Source organism: Grampus griseus (genome assembly GCF_964374135.1).
Source record: "Grampus griseus genome assembly, chromosome: 10".
Taxonomy (NCBI): domain Eukaryota; kingdom Metazoa; phylum Chordata; class Mammalia; order Artiodactyla; family Delphinidae; genus Grampus; species Grampus griseus.
The window spans coordinates 43821803-43841739 of record NC_139004.1 but is presented as its reverse complement, the minus strand read 5'-3'; the positions used below and the strand labels follow the sequence as shown (position 1 = coordinate 43841739).

Genomic DNA, 19937 nt, shown 5'->3' with positions numbered 1-19937 from the left:
CTCTTAATGCTAGAAAGACATAACATGAACATCATTCTGCTTTAAAAGGGGGGCAAGGAAGACTATCATTGACAAAACGCTACACTCTAAGTTATTTCACTTCCACTTTGCCCTAGAGATGGAATTTTAAATATTTAAAAACCAGAACACATAACATGCATAGAGAAGCCATTAGAACTAAAGCAATTAGAACTGTGAAATATTAATTTTAGCTTTTGCTTCCTATAACCTTAATAAATGCATCAATCAAAATGTTAACTTTTCTGCTAAAACTAAAGTACAAAATGCCCTTGTAAAATCAGCACGTGTCTATGAACTCTTTTGCCCTGTTTCACAACTTTGCCTCTCCCACAAGTAACTGAAACCATAAATATTTAGACACCATAATACCAGGATTCTTACTCCACTCAATGATTCTTTCAGGAAACATATATTTGTAAGTTGGTGCCTACCACGTGATTAGACAGGATTACATATGGTCACCACCCTTAACATCAATAAATGTACTTTAATGGATTGTCAGGGTCACCCAAAGTTTTAAAATATATGAATAATGTAACCAAAATTCAATTTAAATTAACTTTTACTAGCACCAGCAAGTAAAAGTACTGCACCAACAGCAGAACCGAAATGATACCACCAGGATTAAATGAGATGACAGGGAATTCCCTGGCGGCCCAGTAGTTGGGACTCCACGCTTTCCCTGCTAAGGGCATGGGTTCGATGGCTGATCGGGGAACTAAGATACTGCAAGCCTCGGTGCGGCCCCCACAAAAAAAAAAAGATGACAAAAGTGGGCGAGGTGCTACACCAAGTGTGCCCTGGAGAAAAGAAATGCTTCCTGATCGTGACTCTCCAGCCCTCTGAGTACTTCCATGTACTACTTTGCATGGCTTTTTACCTCTTTAGTATCTTCATCTCTGACCCCTTCCTTCTAAACTCCTGCAGCACTTATTTCCATTAATCACTCATTAAATATTGTGTGTATCATTCCTTGTGTTGTGAATTCTTTAAAAAATAATATTCAGTTTCTTCAGCTAGATCTTAAGCCCTTCAAGAGTACAGACTGTATATTGTCTTTTTTGTAGTTTAAATACCTTGCACAGTTAGTAAAATAATAAGGACAAAATAAGTATTAAGCCAAGATTATAGTTTTCTGAGCACTATATTTCACAATTATGCATACATTTAAAAGGCCACAGTCTTGGATCAACAGTAAAAAGCACAGATTTTAGTTCTCGTTCTTCCCAGAATAAGCCAGTGGAGTCACTCAGCCTCACTGGGCTTCAGTCTCCTCAACCACATGAAACCTCTTAAGTCCCGCCCGTTATAAGTGTCTAAGATTCTACATCACAGAGTTAATACAAAGTTTATTTAGTATTATTTTAGTGGCATTACATGGCCGTTTTTGACATTTTAACACTGATTTTATTTTAATTTTAATATTTATTTATTTATCTGTGCTGGGTCTTAGTTGCGGCATGAGGGATCTTTTTTTAGTTGCAGCATGCGGGATCTAGTTCCCTGACCCGGGATTGAACCTGGGCGCCCTGCACTGGGAGCGCAGAGTCCCAACCACTGGACCACCAGAGAAGTCCCTTAACACTTTTTTTAAACAATTTTTATTTCTTACAACTGGGTTGGGTCTCACAAATGAATCAAAATACAAAATGACTCAGTAAGTCAACTGCTCAAATGCTAACTGGATCATGTTCTACTAAGAGTTCATTCTAGGGCTTCCCTGGTGGCGCAGTGGTTGAGAGTCCGCCTGCCGATGCAGGGGACACGGGTTCGTGCCCCAGTCAGGGAAGATCCCACATGCCGCGGAGCGGCTGGGCCTGTGAGCCATGGTCGCTGAGCCTGCGCGTCCGGAGCCTGTGCTCTGCAACGGGAGAGGCCACAACAGTGAGAGGCCCGCGTACCGGAAAAAAAAAAAAAAAAAAAAGAGTTCATTCTACTCAGCTGTGGAACAAACTCAGGCCCTAGAACATGAATGAGTTGACAACAGCTAAGCTTATCCACTGGGTTTTAGAGGAGCATCAACATTACAGACCAGGAGAAAAGGAAAAAAGTTGTTTCTTCTATAACATGAGATGTGTTTGATTTTTTACATCAAACACTATGAAAGTAAAAATTTCTTACCTAATCCATCTTCTTTTTTCCTACACTTTCCCCCTTCGTTTTCCTGTAATAAAAGCAAACATCATGTCCCTTCTTTTTTTTTTTTTTTCCTTTTCTTCATATCAGAAAAAAGGTATACAAACTTGTGAAACATCTGGGCCCATGTTTTTAATATCAAACGGGGAGGTAAAAGGCATACCAAGCAAATGGACCTAATGCAACTCATTGTTTACTCTGGATTAAACTTCCAGGATGAGAGAAGGAGCTTGTGAACTTGCAGATATTTATCCAAATGAGATGCAAAAACTGTCTGTCTGGTGGAACAGATAGCCACAAAGGTTGATGTCTCTGATGGGCATTAACCGATTTTCTATCTAACCCAGAAGCATTTCTCTGTTAAATTACCTATATATGCCTGATGTCTCAAATGTTCTTTGAACCAGCCATAACATCTTACTGATTTCCTTATTAATTTCATGAGTTAAATAAAATCTCTCACACAGATTCATTTTATATTTACCTGAGACTGATGATTTTACCTCTTTGAAAATTATCCATTAACACGTGTAAAACCAGAAACCTATCATAATTCTGTAGGGAAGTATGACAGGTCTATTTACATAACGACTGTTCCTTAGATCGCTTAGATTAAACAAAATACTGATGAAAATCAAAACCTTTTACATACTATCATATATTATTACTTCCCTTATAGGAGTCCTTATTTTCAGTGTGCAAAAACAAACAAACAAAAAACCAATTTTTTTTAATGTAATGGTTTATTTTCTCCCATTTGGTTTACTGCAATTGTTCTGGTAAGCTCAGAAGCGAGAAAGAAAAAGATACTGACCATTAAGTTTGGCAGAATGAACAATTCATAGCCAAGACAGCTACTGCTCTGGCAGTGGGCAAAGGGTTCTCTTTGATGGGGCTTCTCTTTAAGTTACCCCTGAGAATGAAAGAGCACATAGAGATGTGAAAGCCCACACAGATATATGGGCTGATGAGCAATGGGACCTTTGCAGCTACAGTCAGCACCACATTGCTGACTCATTAAATGACAAAACGCACTTGATTTCAGCAAAGAACAACCAGCCCCTGTAATTCCATCACTTTCACGGAGACACCACATCAGAGATGCAGACGTTTCCTGACGTCAGAGAGGCTCTAGTGCCACTTGTGCCAAACCAGCATCATTTCTGTTCTGAGACATTTATTCTGCACCAAAGTGCTATTAGAATTTTGCTGTCAGATGGCAAGAAAGAAGGTCTTACTTTATGACTTTTCTGCAGGCATCTCTATAGGGAAAAGATTTATACAGAGAGCTTCACAGAAAATTAACAAATACGGCTACTGGGAAGCAATTTAATTTGGTCAACAAATACGGTTACTGTACAGTCTTGTTAGTTGATGGAATCATTCGAAGTGCTGCCAGTCGAAAGTCAAACGTATTCCCTAAATGACAAGAGAGGTCACGAAGACGGATTAGTCAGAGTACTGGATACCCTGCAACCCAGAAAAAGCTCTTGAGTCCAGGGCATGGAGGAGTGGATGTCTGTGCTTCAAAATAAATCAACTGTCTGCAAACAACTACTTTTTCAAAAGAGAGAACTAAAGGGGAATATGATCCCAAACCAAGCACCAATCTCTAACTCCTTTTCTCACATTTCTCTCTTGTTGTCAGCTAATAATCAATACTCCAGCCTTGGCTGGAAGTTTGGCTTAGAATTTTCTCCTAAGATAAATACAATTTGAACTAGAAAAAGTAATGGAAAGCTATTTACCAGAATGTAAATTGTGGTTATTTCTATAATGATGGGATTTTAAGTAACTTTAATTTTCTTACTGGCATTTTTCTGTATTTTCTGAAATTTCCAAAGGGAACATGTATTACTCTAGTCATCAGGAAACAGATAGATATAGATATATATACATACACATACACACACGTGTATATATGTATATACATATATATACACACATTTATATATATATGCATATATATGTAATTTAAAATATTTTAAAATAAGCACTGATCATTCAAAAGTTTTCCACATTAAATAAGCCTGACTTTTAAATTGATAATCTAGTTATTAGCTTTAAAAAAAAAAAAGCTTCAAAAAATCCAACTATAATGTTTGATGCAACAGTGACTAAGTGATTTCTATCCTAAGATGCAGCATTTCCTTAAAAAGCTCAAAAGCAAGACGCAAGGTTCATTAACTTGGGGGAATCAACCTAGAGAGGCAGGACCACCACCACGCCCCCGCTCCCAGTGTTAGTATACATTTCTGCTCAAAGAAGCAAAGACTGTTAGACAGACTGTGTAAAATCCAAGTTTCAGAAACTGATCATTTTAAACTAAACGTCTCAAGGAACATTTAAATCTATTTCCTTCATGCTTGAGGTAGTATGACTTCTATGAACCAATATCCAGCCAGAATTAGGATGATTTCTAAAATAAGTTAAAAATATGCTCATATTCATCAAGTTCAAAGAGAGCTACAGCTGCAGGCCAGGCGTGGTAGATGACTCCAGAGGCCAGCACCTCTTTACTGGAGTTTGAAGAGCCAGGAAAGCACTCCCCATGTCAATTTCAGCAACAATTTTCCTTCTCTTCATTTCCCTCCACACAGTCGTTGAGATCCAAGAGTACCTGAACCTAGCCCAAACAATAACCCTTCCTTGAATAACTTTTAGTTTCAAAGCAGCAAAGCTTGTAAAACTGAACATTTCAACAGGAGAGACTTTGGTCACTGATATATTACCAACAAGAGAATTCTTTGGGGTTTTGGAAGAAATCTTAAAGAGCAAGTCATGTATTTGAAAAATAACTAATGGATTTTTAATTTATGCATTTAGGCAAAAGACTACATTTAAAATATTTCAAAACTGTAAAGAGACTTTCTGAAGTCTCTTGGTTCTTAAACCAATTTTTAAAATGCTGTTAGGAAAACATTTAACTTCTTTTAGTGACAAATACCATTTAAATAGGGAGTGGAATTAGAGAAGAATTTACAGTTGACCCTTGAACAACATGGGGGCACCAAACCACCACCCCCCGCCCCGAGTCAAAAATCTGCCTGTTAACTTTACATTTGGCCCTCCACATCAGGGGATCCGCATCCGTGGATTCAACCAGATACTGTAGTATTTATTGAAAAAATCCACATATAAATGGACCCACAAAGTTCAAACCCATATGGTTCAAAGGTCAACTGTATTTAAAAATCCTTCCCAAGGATCTTTGTTAGCTGCTAATGTACAGATCATCTCTCTTTCAATCACATTATCTCAAAACTCTACACTGAAAATGAATTCTAGGTCTTAACTCTCCCTTCCAAAAAATTTTGTGCACCTCTGTCACTCTACCTCTGCTAGGGAAAGTCTAAACAAAACACATAGGAGTCAACCAGATGAACACAGAGTAACTGAAGAAGACAAAGAGTGAATAAAATAACAATAGCATCCCAAAACCTCACCCCTAAGCAGAATAATAAAATGCCTAGTCTGCATAACTATTTTTTATAAAAACTGCAAAAACAAGAAACAGAGAATCCTAAAGTAGTATCACTTCCTTCCAGTTTCAAAACCAGTGCACACAACAATTTTTGTTAGGTATGTACACACCCGCAAGACTCCCAGAGCTCATGCAATTTACTTTAAATAAAAGGATCTATGAAGAAAATGTCCTGTTTTTATTCTTTCACACAAATTCTTGCTCAATAGTAAAATAAATGTTTACCACAACAACAAAAAAGGGTTAAACCTTCACATGAAAAGCACCACACAAATATATTCCATCACAGGCCCTCTGTCCGTCAACATTCAAGCCTAGGGCACAAGTCGAAAGCCCTAAGGGCTGGGGAAGCAGCAACCAATCTAAGGCAAGTCAGTCTATATTTCACCCATGAACATTCCCCAGCGGTCAGTCCTGCCAAGGGGAATCCAACTCATTACTGCTTATAAGTTCTGTGACTCCAAAAAAAGTTGAAAATCACGTTTTGTGAACACAAATGATAAACATTTAAAGAGGGATTTTTCTTTCTCATGATCAATGACATCTGTAGCTCACGAAGGGTGACAACTGACAAATCACATTATGCTCTGCAAGAGACCTAGGGACCTTATAAGGATTTATAAGATATGATGTGGTTTTTTCACACCTTTACTCATTCAAATCCTCTTCATCTGAAATAAAGCTGTCCCCACGGTTCTTAAAAATTACAACCTAGTCAATACCACTGTTGGCAAACTCAGAAAAAGCTCTGAAACCAAATATTAGCCTCCTCATTCTAACACACAAGAGAAGAGAGTGAATCCAAGGAAGAGACAAACATGAAAAGAGAAGATGGGAAAAGAACAAAAGGAGGAGACAGGAGAAGTATTTAAAACTTACAAGTTGAAATTAGACCCAATTTTATTAATGAAAAGAGGATGGCATAATTTTGCTAGAATCTGAATGTAATTTGCCAATTGCTGCCAAGAAGAATCAATCAGCAGCTCCAGAGAATTCTAAATTAAAAATGATCAGTCACCATACTCATGCAATATAAAAAAGCCCACTGATGGATTAAAAGATTAAATGCCCCAGAAGTGACATGGGTAATGTCTAGTCACACAAACATGGGAGCAGTGAAAGATCTCAAAGTCAGAACGGACCAAAAGTTTAATCAATCAGCATTAAGAAACTATTTAAAAGAAACCTCATGTGTGTTTCAAAAAATCAGCTTAATGATGTTACAGAAGTGCATTAAAATCTATAATGCAAATTAAATGTTGGAAGCCTGCCTGCCTGCCTAGAGCCCATGCTCTGCAACAAGAGAAGCCACCTCAATGAGAAGCCCGCACACCACAACGAAGAGCAGCCCACGCTCCCAACGAAGAGAAAGCCCACGCGGAGCAGCAAAGACACACCACAGACAAAAAACAAATAAAATTAAAAAGAGGGCTTCTCTGGTGGCACAGTGGTTGAGAGTCCGCCTGTCGATGCAGGGGACATGGGTTCGTGCCCTGGTCCAGGAAGATCCCACATGCCATGGAGCGGCTGGGCCAGTGAGCCATGGCCGCTGAGCCTGCGCGTCCGGAGCCTGTGCTCCGCAACAGGAGAGGTCACAACAGTGAGAGGCCCGCGTACAGCAAAAAAAAAAAAAGAAAAAGAAAAAGGAACAGATTATCATGACAGGCTGTGAAACTGTCTTTCTTAGAGACTTTAAAAATAGAATAGTTTACACATGGGCCTCTCCAGAGTCAGGGGACACGGAAAAGGCCCTCCCAACATGCAGGTTCCCTGGCCACACCTGTAACCTTCCCACAGAGGCAAATCCTACAGCACTAGTCACTGAGTAACTCAGCATCTGCAATCATGGGGCAGGAGACCCAAGTCAGAAAAACCACCTCACCCTTCCTCTTCTGGGCCCAATTCTGAAGACCGTTACACAACAAACAACATGAGATAACGTACAGTTAGACTGTGATGCTTCCCTCTGTGGAGGGCTTAATGAAGGGAAGGAAAAGGAAAACTCATTTTGGGGGTTATACTAATGGAATGCTCCAGAAAAGTAAAGGAGTAGCAAATCTAGTATTTATTAAGATTGTTTAAGTATTAATCACCCCTGACTGACAAAGAAATACTGACTTGGTGAGGATCTTGAAGCTAAATTGGGAAGATCTATGGAGTCTGGAAATTTTTAAAGTAAACCAACAGTAAGCACTGTCTTGAAGTGAAGCAAAATGAGCAGGTAGATGGCCTCCATGTGGCAATAAAGAAGGCAGGAGCGTGGGACGAAGCCTGGAGACAGTCTAGCCACGCACATTACACCAGCTGCTAGAAGAAAGGGAGCCGAGACTCCAAAGGTTCCTCACATCCTTCTTTAGAATTCTTAGAAGCAGAAGCCTACATTTCACAATGTTTGTCTCTTCCTTTAAGTATCTGTTTTCTGCTTAGTCTCCAAAGTTCCCTAGAAATTATCAGGCTGTCCTAACAGGGTCAGCTCAGTGCAAGCAGTTTATCTGGAGGTCAAGGGAAGGAGTAATCCAAGGGACTGGAGGGAGTCCCAGGCCAGGACAGCAAGAAAGAGGAAGAACGGTCCACAGTTCAGACCCCATGGCCTCCTGGATGGCCTTCCTCCACAGGCCCTGTGCAAAGCTCAGCAAATCCTAAGACACTGACAGAAATTCATTCTCCTCCAGAGTGCAGCCTCATGCCAAAAATACTAGAAAAGAGAACTCAATCGTTTGCATCTCAGATCACTTTGTCCCCAGATCCGGTTCGCAGACTTCAGTGTGCATAAAAATCACCTGGGGCCCATCCCAAGCGATCTTGATTCAGTAAGGTCAGAGCAGAGACCCAGGAATTTGACATATTAAAAGGCACACCACACTTTCAGAAGCTCAAGCTGTAGAGAAAAATATATAAATGGCAGAAAGCAGGCAACAGAAAGAAAAATTAAATCAAGTGTTTAAAAGAAGCATTTGCCTCAATTAATCTGTCACTCAATAATTAAATTTGATTGTACTGTATGGATAATCTTCATGTTACTTCAGAAATGCAGGTGCTTCGTTGGTTTTCAACTCTGATAACTCATAGGAATGGCATCATTTGACAGTTACTGTTGTTACAGAAAGAGCTAAGGGTTCAGGGAAAATTCCTGATTGCTTTACCTTCATCCAAGCACACTGCTTTCAATAACAGAGACTGCCCCCTTGTGACTGGAGAAGCTTCAATAAAGTATTATAAAAGCAAACCATACTGACAACAACATACAGTAAGCACTTACAATATGCAAGGCACTGTACTATGTGCTTTACATGTATGAAACCAACAACCCTATGAGGTAGGTCTTACTGCTGTCCCCATTTTACAAGGGAGCACAGAGAAGTTACTTGCCCACACAACTATTAAGCGGAAAAAGCAGGATTCAAACCCAAGTCTCTCCAGATATGCCACAAAACAGGCTCACTCAGGCTGTAAAGGAAAAATTAAAAATTGATTTCCAGTGACTTCCCTGGTGGTTCAGTGGTAAAGAGTTCGCCTTACAGTGCAGGGGACGCAGGTTCGATCCCTGGTCAGGGAACTAAGATCCCACATGCTGCAGGGCAACTAAGCCCGCCCTCCACAACTACTGAGCTCATGCACCCTGGAGCCTGCGCACCACAACTAGAGAAGAGAAAACCCGCATGCCACAACTAAAGAGAAAACCCGCATGTTACAACTAGAGAGAAGCCCATGAGCTGCAGCGGAAGATCCCGCATGCCTCAACGAGGATCCTGCATGCCACAGCTAGGACCCGATGGAGCCAAAAATGAATAAATTAATATATAATAAATAAATCTTCAAAAAATAAAAAAAAAAATTTTGAAAAAATATTTTGAGGGGAAAAATTGATTTCCAAATCATAAAACATAAGATAATTTGCTATAAACTGTGGAGCAAGAAAAATAAAATGTGAAAATAAATGGTTCCAACCACCTGCTCTGAGGGTCTTGTATAATTCAACTGTTAACATCTTAAAAGACACTGGTCTGTCACATTTATTCAATGATTAAAACTTTCAGCTGTTTAAGGTTATACATAATCTCTAGTTAAGGTAAAGAAAGGATCCCCAAAGTTGCCAACATATGTGCCCTGCTCCCTTCAGTGTAAGTGACAGCTTAACTTTTTAACCAGAAAAGAGTTCTAGTCTTTCAACACAATTTAAAATAAAACAAACATTTATATGCATTTTTTGTGCTATCATTTAGCACTGGGGTCAGCAGTCTGATAGCAAATATTTTAGTCTTTGAAGCCCACACGATCTCTGTCACTATTCAAATTCTGCCACCAGAGCCACAGACAATACATAACAAATGGGCATGGCTGTGTTCCAATAAAACTTTATTTACAAAAATAAGCAGCTGGCTATATTTGGTCTGTGGCCCCATAGTGTGCCAACCCCTGAGTCAGCAAGCACTTAATGGTAGAAGAATTTAGGAAAAGCTGTATTTTTACTAGAATCTAAGAAAATTTCTTTCATGAAAGCAACTGTATAATCTACCACTCAAAATGTAAGCTTTTCTCATTTCTCATACTTTCAAGTTCATTTATGCCAAAAGTAGATGAACACAAAAAAGAAATCCCAAATGCCAGTATTCCATTCATCTTACTTAACTTTACAAAGGCTAAATTGGTGATAACATATTACTTGGAATAGGCTATATACATATTAAGGGAGAAAATAAATGTTTTAATATCTTACAGTTCCTACGGTAAACCCACATCTACAAAGATACTTCAGTCTTGCTGCTTTTCAGCCACAACTACTCATACAATTCTATTATTTCAGGTCCAAAATAGACATAGAAATAAAAACCTACACACACACACACACACACACACACACACACACACACATATTTTTTAATCCTGACTTAAAAGAAAGTGCCCATGTTATGCTCAAAAGTGGAAGGAGAGAGTTGAGAGGAGCAAAACGCAGCTATCACAGCCAGGTCTGGGTCACAAGACCAACACACACTCAGCAGCTTTTATATGAAAACATCATTAAATGCATAGTGATCAAATACTAGGCTTCTCTCTCAAAACAAACAGCTCAAGTTTTCTGTAACAGTGTATGTCAAGACAGTCTACTCACTAACGACTGAAACAGGCAGAGCCCCAGGAAGCACATTCAGCCTGTGAGCGGTGGCTCATGGTTACTGTATAAAGTGGAGAAGGATGGTCGGGCTCTGTGAATGCTTCTCCAAGTGTGGCCCACAGCACCGCAGGTACAAGCACAGTAACTGACCAGTTTCCACCTGGACACATTAGAGAAGGGAGCCGGGGCAAAGAGGAGAAGCATCCAATCCAGAGGACAGGGAGGTGAAGAGGCCAAAGGAAGGCTGCCTCTGTGTGTACCTACATTTGCACATGTGCATTTGCATGTGGTTATGTGTGTGTGCGAACACAGGAGCATTCACTCTGAAACCTGTCCCTAAAACTGCCATCTACAAAATCCATAACATTATGACTACTAAGTGAGAAAGTGGTCTGATTTGAAACAGTTTATCTTCAAAACATGCAAAAGCTTTTCTGTTTTGATTCTGCAACCAGTCCCATTAAAGCTAGGATATGCTTATTTGAAGAAAATGCCTGAAGTCAACAGAGGATACATTTTTACATTATTCATTATCCAAATAATCTTCAAAACCTACATTACGGGATTTAATTACATGTATTACTCCTTTAGTCTAACTTGCTTCTCTTGCTTTTCAAGATGTGAGAAACTCACGTCAAAAGCTAACAGTTCATATAAAATTGCTTTGGTTTTACCACTACTTATTTATAGACTCAGACCTCAATCCAGTGTCTTCAGGACTCTAGTATAGTTTCCCAGCTACTTACCAACTAACCCGTATAACTCTACCAGCAAATGGGTGAAGGGGTAGAATCAGCTCACCGATTACCTTCATGAATAACATTCATGCACTTTAACAGTCTCAAGCAAGATGGATTTCTCCTTCAAGCACTAAGTTGTCTTATCACAACACAAAGCACAGCACCAAGGACAGACCTGAAGTGCAGAACTCAATTCAAAGGGCTACTTCATTGTGGCTGAACTAACAACTCACCAGCCTCTAGAGTGCCCCACGTTCCCTAATGTCAAATGATCTCCATCCCCATCCTCAAGGTCAACTTTCTGGCCCTGACTCCAGGCTTGCAATGCTCTACATGTGAACTAAAATCAAAAACAACTTATTCACCAAAGAGGACAGTGATGGCAAGTAACTGAAAAGATACTAAACGTCATTAGCCATTACAGAAAGGCAGATTAAAGCCATGATGAGAAACAAGTACACATCCAATAGAATGGCAATGATAAAAAATACTGCCAATACCAAGTGCTGCTAAGAATGCAGAGCAACTGGACTCTCACACATTGCCAGTGGAAATGCAAAATGGTTGAGCTACTCTGGAAACGTGCTAGGCAGTTTCTTATAAAGTTAAACATACACTTACCACATGACCCAAGAATCTTATTCCTGCGTGTTTAGAGAAATAAACACGTACATTCTGCCAAAAACCTATACATGAGTATTCACAGCAGCTCTATTCAGAAAGGCCAAAAACTAGAAGCAACCCAAATGTCCTTGAACAAGTGAGTGTATAAATAAGCTGTGGAACATCCACACAGTGGAATTCTACTCAGCAATTAAAGGAAAGAACAGCTGATACACTAGTAGATGGAGAATTACGTTGAATTTTTAAAAATCTTAAAAGGTTATAGACTCTGTGTGTATTAGTTTTTCTAGGAATGCTATAAAAGAATACCACAGACTGAGTGGCTTAAACAACAGAAATCAATTTTCTCACAGTTTTGGAGACTAAAAACTCAAGATCAAGGTTAGCAGGGCTGGTTCTGAGGCCTCTCCTGGCCGCGTGCCCTCTCTGTCTTCACAGGGTCTTTTCTCTGCGTGCATGCACCCCAGGTGTGTCTTTGTGTGCCCAAATTTTCTCTTCTTATAAGGACAACGGTCAGATTGGATTAGGGCCCATACAAACAGTCTCATTTTAACACAGTCACCCCTTTAACGGCCCTGTATCCAAAAACAGTCATATCCCAAGGTACTGAATGCTAGGGTTTCAACATGTGAATTCTGGGGAGACACAATAAAGCCTATAATGGTATGCTTCCATTTATATAACATTCCCCATATGACAAAATTGTAGTGATAGAGAGCATATCAGTGGTTGCCAGGGTTGGAGGAAGGGTATTACTATCAAGGAGTAGCATGAGAAAATTTCTTAAGCCTGATGGAAAAGTTCTGCATCCTGACTGCAGTGGTTACAAGCATCAATGCATGTGGTAAAACTTCACAGAACACAAACATACACGCATACAAAGAGTACACATAAAAATCTGAAAAAAGGTCTGTAGTTTAGTTGATAAGAGTACTGTGGTTACGTCAGGTGTTATCTTTGGGGACAGTTAAGTGAGGAGTACAGCAGAAACTCTCTGCACTATTTTTGCAACTTTTATGAGTCTAAAACCATTCCTAAATAAAAAGTTTAAAAGTAAATATTCATAGCTACTAGACTCTCGGGGGGAGGCCTGGAGAACCATGCTTAGTGGCTGTACTGCCAAGTTCATGCCCTCCCTCCACACACCCCAAAAGAAACAACTGTGACATCAGGCTGTACCCCCCGCCCCGAACACTCGAGTCCCACCACAGTAGTATGGGTATGCTGTCAAGGAGCTGAGAAAACCTGGAGAGGGAGCCCTAGTAGAAAAAATTTGAGAATCAATGTTTTAGGCAAATATTATTAATGGTTTTATTATTTCTTTCTTCAAAATACCTTTACATGAGGACTCCATTAATTTACCTTGAAATATATAGTCCAGGATTTTAAGACCAATTTCACACCAATTTCTGTTTGTTAATTTTATTCTCCCTAGATTTAATTTTAGAAACAATGAAGCAAGGTAGAGAGGGAAAGTAAACAACTTTAAGTCTTGGTATTGATTCATATTCAATTACTGGAGAGTAATTGATTACATGTCAGCAATATGACAATGACAAATTTAACACATCTGTTGTGTGTATAATTTTTTAAGAAAACCACTTCCAGGGTATAAATAATCCTTGATTTTAAAAAATGTATATCCATTCCAATTGTCTAAAATTAAGCCACATACTTAATAAGTGGCTTTTTTTAAGTTAGTTTTTAATCTAGCTTCTCTACTGTCTAGATGTAGCCACAGAACTCTGAGTCCCCTTAAGAAACAATCACTATTTGAGTTTTCCATACAAATTTAAATTAATTGAAACAGCTTGAAATTTGCAGTTAATCTGCAAAGTTTCATTTATGAGGTTCAAATTTATAGTATTCTTATTTCAAGAAAAAGCAGCATTACAATACACAAACCATATGTAAAAGATCCAGGAATTCTGACTTCTGATCTTACAATTTTCTACCATTTGAGTAAGTAGTCCTAACACGGCTCTTAATTCATCATCCTTAAGAATTCATACAATACAGCTTAATTTCATTTATAAATAAACCACAAACCCAAAAATGATTATGACTGCAATACAGACAACAGTGATATAAATTCAGTAAGGCTAAGACCTGATACAGTTAAAATACAATTGAAAAGTTTTTGGTTTAAAGCAATCTAACAGTTCTTGACATACCCATTCCCCAAATCATCTTGAATACTTATGAAATGTGGAAAATAAAGCTTGTAACAAAATTAAGACTGAAAGAATCTGAGAGGAAACAAAACAAACTACTTCATTATTTAAGCCAATTTGTGCCAGGGATACAGAAGTCCATCTCATTTTGTAGATGATTCAGTTCTAACCCAGGAGAAGGGAACTCTTTTCAGATAGACAGAACATGGCTGAGCCACAATTTCAATCAGGTTCTCCAGCTTACTATAGGTCACATACACAATGCAGAGAGCCACTGTTTTATACTATGTTAGGAATGAAATGAAATAGGATTCTATTGTAGTTTTTGATATAACAAAGACCTGGCTATTTTTTTTTCAAGAATCTTGCAGTATTACATTTCTGAAAATTTTACACATTTCTAAGTTTGCCAAGGACAAACCTCAGGTACAAAAACAAAAGCAAATCTATATCAGAATGTATTGATCTACTGACTTGTTGGTGGACATTTGGGTTGTTTCTAGTTTGGAGCTATCAATATTATGTATAAAACTGCTATGAATATTCATGAACAAGACTATGTACACACATGGCTTGCTTTCTTTTGGGTAAATATCTAGGAGTGAGATTGCAGCATCATACGGTAAGTATATGTTTAACTTTATAAGAAACTGCCAAGTTACTTTGCAAAGTAGCTGCACCATTCTACACCCCCAAAAGGAATGCATGAGAATACAATTTGATCACCAATACTTGGCGTGAACGTTTTTTTAATTTTAGCCATTCTAGAGGGTGTGCAGTTGTTTCTCACTTTGGCTTTAATTTCCACTTCCTTGTATGACACATGATGCTGAGGATCTTTTTCACATACTTACAGGCCATTAATATATATGTCTTTGTAAAATGCCTGTTCAAATCTTTTCCCCATTTCAGTATATTCACATGATGGAATATTACTCAGCAATAAAGAGGAATAAAACACAACAAATGATGAACCATGGAGGCATCTTGCTGAGCAAAAGTAATGAGACACAAAAGGATATATACTATATGACCCCACGCATATAAAATCCTAAAACAGGTAAAATTAATCAATAACATTCAAAATCAGTGGTTGCTTGTGGCAGAGAACTGGAAAGAATTACTACAAAGAGCACAAGGGCACTTTCTGGGAAGATGGAAATGTTCTATACTGTGTTTAGGGTAGTAGTTACATAGTGTATACTTTTGCCAAATGTTAGAGACTTATATAGTTTAAATGTATGACTTTCATTATATGTAAATTATATCCTAGTAAATACTACATGAGCTACTTTACATATCTTCAAACCTCATACTTGAATTTAATCTTTGTATGAAAAGAAGTGCTGACTCAGCTGTCTACAATACATAAGTTTTAAAACTCCTTCATAACATAAAACTGATATCTGACTCTGAAGCCTAGGTACAGAGTCCATTCTGGGCACAAAAAGGTTTATATCTGACTAAAAGACCCTGTCATTCTGAATTTCCATCTATCTTAAAACACTTCAACTGACCACTGGAGAGAAAATGAATTAATAAGAAGGTACACTATTTTTGAAAAGCATGATTTACTATTGTTTCTGCCACTCTGTCTGTCCGATCCTTGGCCTCCTGAAAGTACCTTGGAGTTGTATTCCTAAATGACCCTCTTCGTTACCCGGACTATTAACAACTTCTAGCTTCTGAGAATTATCTCGTCTTTAAAGAGACCATTAAACTTATGTTGACCACATGTCTCACATGCTCAAAGGAGATTTCCAGTCTTTTGAGTCAAATGTCTAATGTTATTATAAATTAGACCACACGATGAAACATTTAAAATAATTCCATGAAAAAAAATGTGTTTAGAATCCAAATCAAATGAACAAATATTATTTGCTCAAAAAGGAAAGGAAATAAAAATATAATTTAAATATAAAATCAGACCAAAACAACTAGATACAGTACATACTTTATGTCAGAAAAGTTTGAAAAGTCAAAACTATTCCTAAGTATAATTCTATAGTTACCTACTTAACCAAGAAAAAAATGTTTTATGTATGTCTGTTTGTTCGTTCATTCATTCATTTATTATTCCTCTACCTCGTGCTTGAGGGAACACCATTCAAGCGTTTTTTTTTAGTTATCTGAATAGCATTTGTTTGTAAATATATAAAAGATCCAAAGAGACTCCTGTTAGCTCATTTCATAATAATATAGTTTAGTTGTCTCAAATTATACTGTCTGCATCAAGATTAATAATAACTTTTTCATAAAGACTGCTGATGAAAAAAGTATTTTAGCATCAGGTGAAGTAACATAAGTGAGAAATGCACGTTCCAATCTCTTCTAATTTGAATTATCCAACTTGATAGTTTTTTTAATGTATTATTCTGCATAAATAAGATCCCCTTAAATTATAGACCAGAATTACTGTGTAAGCATTTCTTTGATTTAATGGTAATTTAATCTCCTTAATATAAGAGTTTCCCAAATTTGATAGAGTCTTTTAGTGAAGCTATTGCAAAGATCTCTACCCTTGATCTGCTATTTACCAATTACTTTACAAGTTTAAATACCTTTATTTTAGCACTTTCTCAGGTTATCTTCCGGAGTCAGGCAATTGCTCATAACTTTTGCACCTGTTCTCATATAATTAACTAAATATATAAAATCCGGTTGTTTTTCTCTGGCCAGACTTCCAATTTTGTTTAATCTCTCCTTTGATGCAGCTTAAAAAACTTTTACTATCCTCACATTAATAAGGTATATTACTTCAAGCACTCACTGTAAGACGTCTTTGCGACAAACAAATATTTGTGTTGGTCTTTTAGTTAAACTCCAGAGAGCTAACCTGAGTAAATAAACAGTGAAAAGAATCTCTACTTTCTGGGAGTATCTAATGTTTAAATTAAATCCATGTTTTGTTTGTTTTGTTTTTCTCGTAATTTACTGAAATAAATGTGCTTTTTCACAATCCATGCTGGCTAAAACACACCCATCTCTACCTCTGCATCCATCCACCCACAGCTGGCCTCATAGACAAAGATTTCTGGTCAGCCCAAAGTCAAAACACAAGAATGCTACTCCTAGGAAATAAGGTATTAAAAAGCAAATGCTCAGTACATAGTTTGAATAGAACTGATGGGGCTTCAATCAAGCCCAAACTTTGTGGGATACACACACACCCCCATGTGCACCCACAGGCATGCCTACGGCACACACACACACAGGCACACACAAGAAGGACCTCCAAACAGAGCCAAAATGTCTAAGTCCACCTTCAGACACAGACTCTTCAAGCTCCTGCACTAACCGGTTGACTGACTGGCTTGTGGGACCATTACTGAACTAACCTGCACCCTTCCCCACAGTGAGCACTGCTCCAGGAGCTACTCCACGACAGCCCTGGTCCTTCAGCACTAAACTGTTCAGTCAGGCAACGTGAAGCTTCCCCTGGCTTTGCACGTACCAAGCTTAGTTTGCTCCTTCACCATAATTATCTCAAAAGGACTTAGGCCCTATATCTTTAACTTAAATCCTACAGCCCAGTGACTGTGGATATCTTACCAGACCCAATTCTGCTGCCCTCAGGTTTCCCGACTTCACCACAGCCTCACCCACTACATTCACATTGTTCCAAATGTCAAGGTTCCTACCCTCAACCCCATTCAGGACAACAGGGTCTAATGTAAAGTTTGTGTTGTCTCATATTTGGCACTGGGGCCTTTTAGATTTCTTCCGTGTTAACCATCAACATATTGATCCTGCTTAATTTTGTATATTATCAACTGCAGCATTTCTCAGCTCACTGGCCTAAAATGAAGTTTATATACATGCTTATTTGAATAATGATGAACTATGTGAAAATACATAAAAGTCTATTAAAATATGTTCCTAAACCTAGAACTTCTCAGACAAAAAAAGAATATATATACATATATATAATAAATATAAATTGTCAGAATACCTCAAAACCTCAGTACAACACTAATGAAGAAATGAAAATAAGCTTTCTGATAGGCTAACAAGTCAACTTCAAAGTGAAAAAGGCAAAGGACATGAGGCTTTTATTGTGTTGCTTAATTACTACCTTACTATACTAACCTTGTGTGTTCATATTATAAAAATCATCCATTTGTGTTACAAGGAGTAACTCTGGGCTAACACTGTAAACAGGACCTGAAGTGAATCCCAAGTGACAAGCTCCTCATTAATCATCATTTTGCAACATTCATGCTTCAACATGGTCCTTTAGCTCATTGTTTAAAATTTCAAGTAAATGGAGCATCCCAAAGATTCACTGCCAAGAAACTGTTTTTCCAACACTTCTTAGCTTTGACATGCTTGCCAATTTATTCTGAAAGGTCACAGTGTAAACAGAGCTCTGCTGCATCTAGGAAAAAAACCTGTTTAGCATAAAATGCTGTCATTTGTAGACTAGCAATACACTACAGGGAAATCCCATCAAGAAAAAATGTAAATGGTATTACTGCCACTGAATTCTGACATATGAGTTCTAATAAAATGATTTAAAAGTTTTGTGGGGTTTTTTTTGGTATAGCAACTTGGTGTCTAAGTAAAATTCTGGAGGCTTCCCTGGTGGCGCAGTGGTTGAGAGTCCGCCTGCCGATGCAGGGGACACGGGTTGGTGCCCCGGTCTGGGAAGATCCCACATGCCGTGGAGCGGCTGGGCCCGTGAGCCATGGCTGCTGAGCCTGCGCGTCCGGAGCCTGTGCTCCGCAACGGGAGAGGCCACAACAGTGAGAGGCCCGCGTACCGCAAAAAAAAAAAATTCTGTATTTCAGTAGTTACCAAACTCAATACAGCTACTGACAAAAAACATTTTAAAAATATTTAATTTTTAGACATGTGAATTATCTTATAAACATCTCTGTCAGAATAATTTATTAAAATAAGACAGATATCAGGGTAGGAATTCAAAACCCCTAGCAGACCTCCATTCTTCACCAGATGCCACCCAGGTGCAAGTCAGCCTTGCCGGGCCTCACCTCCTTCATCTTGGGGACGGGGCAGGAGTTAACTCTACCACCATGTATGCTGCCTAGGATCAGGTCACAGACAAAACCAATAACTAAAAGATACTTTAAGCTTTCATGTACATAAAGGAATAATTTATAGGAGGGTTTAGATTCTGAACTAGACGACCACTGAAGAATCCTTAAAGTTCTATGATATGTAATTATATTCAGATCATCTTCCACAAATTAAGAACAATTCATTTTAAAACACTCTGCACAAAAATAATGACAGAACATATAAATATATCTTTATTTTAAGAAACACTTTTTGAATTTAGTGTCTTCTATTTGATGACATAAATTAAGGCAAAAAATAGGATCCTATAAATTTAAACTGTATGTCTGATGAAATACCGTAGCTCAAATTACAATGCAAGATACATTTTTAAGACTGGTACAAATCAAGATCCAGTCTTGTTGATAATAAACCTTTGTAAGTGAAGTTTGGCATCTTGGCATCTTTCATCTTGCTCTAGTATCATATCTATTCTAGATGATTATTTTGAATCCAGAATCAAGGAGCACAGACTTTCATTTTCAGTAGATAATTCTATCAGAATATCAAACATAAAGAGACAGCTCTTTAAAATAGAGAAAATGAAAATATAAAAAGACAGCACT

At 38.1% G+C, this 19937-nt stretch overlaps 1 protein-coding gene across 1 annotated transcript in view; it reads right to left on the bottom strand.

The window, feature by feature from the left end:
* Nucleotides 1-19937, bottom strand: part of PRIM2 (DNA primase subunit 2) — a 277973-nt gene that overhangs the window by 165432 nt on the left and 92604 nt on the right. The gene's annotated exons all lie outside the window — the stretch shown is intronic.